The sequence below is a fragment of the Scleropages formosus genome, chromosome 5 (genome assembly GCF_900964775.1).
Source record: "Scleropages formosus chromosome 5, fSclFor1.1, whole genome shotgun sequence".
Taxonomy (NCBI): domain Eukaryota; kingdom Metazoa; phylum Chordata; class Actinopteri; order Osteoglossiformes; family Osteoglossidae; genus Scleropages; species Scleropages formosus.
In genome coordinates, this window is record NC_041810.1 from 6,119,400 (window position 1) to 6,125,329 (window position 5,930).

Genomic DNA, 5,930 nt, shown 5'->3' on the forward strand with positions numbered 1-5,930 from the left:
TGCGCAGTCTCTCACACACACACACACACACACACACACACACACACACACACACGCACACTCGCGCCCGCGCGCATCACGCAGAAAAAAAAAAGAAAATTCCGAGCTCATTATATAGAATTATTGTCACCACCACGACAGGGGGAATTTGTAGCTGCTCGGTGGCGTTGATCATGAATCCATCATAATTCCCCACATCCGTAGATCTGCCTTCAGCATCCACATTTTCCACGAGAAAATCGCTCAGCATGAAATACATACCATACAGTAATACATTTCATCGTGAAATTGCGTTTTGGCGCAGCTGGGAACAATGCTGCTGGAGACAGTATTTTGGAAGACTGTATAAAACCCCCAGTTATTCGGTTAAACCACCACATTGCGCACAAATGTCTTTGATTTTATATCCAGCAACTAGAGTTGTTTCCTAATGAATCTTGTTTTCCACCATTGTTCCTGTAAATCCTCTTAAATCACAGCACCTCCTGGATACAATGCCAGGACTATGTGTTATGTAATGCTTGAGTTGAAAACACATTTTTTATCCCTCACCTTCTATGTATATCATACCTGTTTGATTTATTTACATCAAATAGTATTTCAGCAATACATTATTTATTGCACAAAGCCATTTCCTTTGTCTTAAATTTTCCAAAGTATAAGCAGACTTTTTTTCCCTTCGGCCTTCCACTTAAACATGATTCACGGTCACAAACCTTGTTTATTATTCAGCCGTAGCCGTTCTCCTGCGAGCACGCTGTCATCACAGGCCCTGAGCTGTAATAAAATACAAAGAGCGATAAACTCGGTCAGAACTTGGTGTGGACAGAACTGACTGCAGTCCTGGCTGCCAATATACACAGAGAGTGGATCTGCGCCAGCCCTCTGAAGACGGGATACGGAGAGGGAAGGAATGTGTAATGGACTTTTAAGTCTACCTCTCAAGAAGTCAGGTGTGAGGGCTGCCTGCCCGCGATGATGTCCAAGTGCCAGGGCGGCAGACGCCGACGAACCGAAAGACACTTGTGTAACAGGCAGACCGGCAGCAGCAGCGAGAAGTGTCATTGCCGAGATGAGGTCTACAGCATGTATGCATTAGTTAATTAATGAATGAAAAAATGTAACTATTAAGCCATCCCGACCTAAGATGACAAAGATCAGCTCGATGCCACAGTCATTATGAGGTCCGCACCCTGACAAGTATGAGGACTCACTGTTCAGCCTGATGGCTGCTAACAGAATTAACCTCAGGCAGTTATATAAAAATAAAATAAATAAGAATGTACAACACACATACACAATACACACAAACACACACACCATCTGAAGCTACTTGTCCCATACAGGACCGCAGGGAGTTGGATCCTAACCTGGTAACACAGGGTGTAAGGCTGGAGGGGGAGGGAACACGCCCAGGAAAGGACGCCAATCCGTCACAAGGCACCCCAAACAGGACTCGAACCCCAGGCCCAGTGAAGAGCAGGATCTGGTCCAACCCACTGTGCCGCTACAACCCCCACCATACACAATAATACATTATGCAATTTAAATGTTGCCCTAAACATACCAGCAGAGCCCTGTCATTTTTATTTTGTACTGTACTCAAGGAATAATGGCAATAAAAACATTATTGTTTTTGTCTTTTAAATTACTAATCTATCGATAATTACTTAAAAAGCTCTTAGAAAGATTGTATTGTTAAATTTTCTTAAACTTTCAATGAAGTAATGCAGACTCTGATGCTTGTTTTGGCTCTTTATTTAATTAGTGGTAGGACTGAATGTTAATTCAAGCTCATAATAGGCCATGTTAATTGTACAGTACAGTGTTTGTAATAAACAATTCTAATCAGGCATAGGGTAAATGAAATTTATTCCAAAAGTGATGAATCCAGTTTTTCTTAGGTTTCATAAATTCTATAAAAAAACATATTCACAGCTCTTCAGGAATCAAGCATAACTCACCAGGATAATTTTCTTAAACCACTACTAATACAACAGCAATAAGATTTCACAGGACTGAAAAAATACTCAAAGTAATCAAGCTGTTTTTTTTTTCCTTGATTTGACTCATTGCATTCACCTCTGTCGACTATATAAATTTAAGTTAATCTGAATATATATGGTTGCGTCACCAAGTCAAGTTCAACGAGTAGTGACCACTCACATGGTTTCCAAGGAAAGAGAGGAATGAGAGCAGTTTGCCACTGCTTTTTTCCATGTATTTTTCCTGGGTGCAAACATGAGGAGAGACCTGCAAACTCGACACACCATGAGCTGTTCTCAGCGTCTGACACACTTTATGGAAATATAATTACAGACAGTCCTCGGATTACAAACGAGTTCCCTTCATAAGTCTGTCTTCATGTCGAATTTGTACATAAGTCTGATAATTTCAGATTTCATCGGGACAGAGCCTCCATTGTTTTTGCTTTGTCCCTTAAAATTGTCCCGTGCGTTGACCAGCTGTAGCCGAAAGCTTTTCAGATGTTTGTTGACGTTTCACCTTTTTTCGATTGCTTTATTATTTCCACTTTAGTTTCAGTTGTGATTGTTTTCCTTTTCTTTGATGCATCACCATCGCTTGCATCACATTTGTATTTTGGTGCCGTGGTTATGAGGGTAAAAACAAAAAGAAAAAAATTGAAGCCAAATACAGTAACACGCGAGACATTGTTAACGGCAACGTGGTCCAACTGAACAGAACCAAGTCTTAGTCGTACTTCGGGCTCACACACCCACAAGCTGACAAACCGCTGTAGACACGTAGTGTTTTGCTGTGTGTCGCAAAGTAGTTCCCGTTTGTTATTAAGAATCAATGTATGTAACTCAATTTTTTAATATACTAGGCTTTACCGGGGTGGTTCGTAACTACGGGTTGTACGTAAGTCGAACGTTTGTAACCCAGGGACTAAGTTTGTGAAATTGCTAGAATCTATACCATGTTTTGAGGGTTTTTTTTTTTTTTAAATTTTACTTACTTACAAAAAACATATTTTCAACTGCTGGTGTAGATAAATACATTACATTAACATCTCTACAGATCCTGGCTTGGTGTTGCTCTGCTGTAAGACAAAGAAGTTTGTTTTACATACAAGTCCACACAATTCGGCTTTCAACCCCATTTTCATTTAGATAAGAATACTGATAAGATGCAGCTTTTTCTACATGAGACGTTCGTAAAGACAATAAGAAAAAAGCCCGAAATAGGAAAGCTGACATTTATCTAGGCAGGAAAGGGGACTAACTGAAGGCACTCAGCGGGAAGATCTGAGACAGCACGCATAAGAATTCAGATGGGTTAGGTCATGGAGCTGCCCATAAAGTGGATGAGCAGAATATATGCAGAGAAATCAAGCAATGTCAACCTGAACGACTCGGTTTTGAAAAGTGAATATGATTCGAAAACAGAGAGATATGAACGGAATCAGTTAGAAAAAAGAACAACTGGTAGTCATGACCAGAATGATTAGAAGGCCTTACAAAATGACTAGAGAAGAGGGATCACCTGGAAGAAATGAGCTGTGATGCTCCTGCATTGATTTTGAGACACATCTGTCCTCAGTGTCTGGGCCTCAGTGCTAATCTGAGCACCACCAAAAGACATGAAAAGGTTATCAGCACCCTGTGTGGTATCTTGAGACGGGTGTTACATAAAAGGGAGCATCCTCAAATTTAGTGTGAAAACACATTCCATGGGCACGTATTGAATACAATAATATACTACACATGGGAATTCTTCATATTCATTGTTTTATACGAAAAGAAGAAAATTCAACCCTACTGAGTATCTTTTGGTTGATCATTATAGCAGAAGCAATAAAAACTACAGAACTCTGGGATTAAATATAAAATAGACATGGATGTTCAGTTACATCTTGTGTCTCCCTTTCAAGGTTGTACTTTGTAAAAATCACTACTGTTACTGCACTGAGACCAAACCCATATTAGAATACATTCCTGGGATTTTTACAGACCACCCATAATTTGAATGGAAGCATATGCATTACCTGCATCATTCTGCAAAATTCATATTTGGGATTGATACTAATGTGCACAAGTAAAACGGCAAAAAAAAAAGAAAAAAAAAAAAAAAAAAAGCAACAACACAACAACAGTAAGCAACTGGAAAACTTTCCCGGTGACAGTGTAACATATTCTTAGCTTAGGTGAGCTTAGGTTTCTGAGTTCTGTTAACTGTTTCAGTGCAATCATCAGCAGAAAGATAACAAAACGGCATTCCAAAAAAAAAAGAAAAGTAATGAGCATGGTCCACCAAACAATAAGCATATCAGTTTAGTAGCTATGATTGTGTGCTTATTGATGATGGATGGATGGATGGATGGATGGATGGATGGATGGATGGATGGATGGAAGTTGCCTACTTTATTTTCTTTAAAAACAAATTAAGTAGAGCTCCAAATTTTTCACCCACGAATGCATTTTAAAGACCATCTGATGCTCGTTTAAGATACAATGCTTTCCCCTGACCCCCGAATGTGACTGATGTACATTATGATGAAAACCACATGAACAGGGCCTTATTGGTGGGCAAACACGTAACTGTAGCTTCAAGATATACCAGCAGGTGTCTCCTGCCTCAAAGCACAAAAAAAAAGGCTATTTTATTAAGAAAAACGTTCCATTCAGTTATAGGGTTAAATTACAGAAGCAAATTTAATTTTGTATCATACTGATATCCTGCAAAATCATCACTCTCCCATCAGTGCCTCTTTTCTTGTTGCAAGACCATCTTTACAGTTTGCTGGTATATATACCCAGTATATTAGGAGAACTGTTAGAAAAAAAACCCAAGAGATTATATTTACTAGCAAGTTATTTATTCATTTATCTAAAACATTTTTCCAAAGTGGGGGTGCGGTGGCACAGTGGGTTGGACCACAGTCCTGCTCTCCGGTGGATCTGGGGTTTGAGTCCCGCTTGGGGTGCCTTGCGACGGACTGGCGTCCTGTCCTGGGCGTCCCCTCCCCCTCCGGCCTTACGCCCTGCGTTACCACGTTGGCTCCGGTTCCCCGCGACCCTGTATGGGACAAGCAGCTCTGACAATGTGTGTGTGTGTGTTTTTCCAAAGCAACTCACAATTTTTGGCTTGTACACTAATCTATTTTCAATTATTTACTCATTTACACAGCTGGGTAATTTTTTTACTGGAGCAATTTAGACTAAGTACCTTGCTCAAGGGTAACACATCAGGAGGTGGGAACTGAACGGGGGTCTTTCAATTGCAAGGGAGCCGCTCTAATGACAACACCACCTACGGTCCCCTGTGTTGTCCCCGCGTGCTATCAGAAAAGATATCTCAGTCTGTAAAGCCCCCACAGTCACAACCGCACTGGTTGTTTACCATGTTTCACTGAATGGCTGTGATTTTTTTTTTTTTTAAACTCTTCCATTCACTGTGCTCATGTACACTAGTTCATGTCAGAGAGCAGTAGGGGGATTCAAAAAAAGACCACCAGAGAAGTTGCAGTCTGATGGGGCCAAGAGACTAAATAGTGGGCTTTGCAGACAAAAACCTTGTGAAGGGGGAAAAAAAAAAAAAAAACCGTGCGACAGAAAGAGAGAGAGAGAGATTCTGTGTGCCGAGGTGCTGACATCTGCTGCAGACCGGGCTGGAATGTGATACTCTCTTTTAAACAAAACAGCTGGGTCCTGCTCCATGCATGGGATCCTTGTAAAAGAGTGTGCTCACCAGAGCTCCTTTACAGTACATGTGCGCAGGCCTACATCACCCAAGCGTACACAGCTGCTCATTTCTGCCTGACGCCGTTTTCAAACATTTGCTTCTCATTTCACCGGCAAAACCGAAGCTTTTCATTTTGTTGTGTGGCAGTTTTCAGCGTTCCAGCAGAGGAAACTTCCTTCGCTCTCACATAATCTATCAAAGCATTACTTTCATTTCAACGCAGT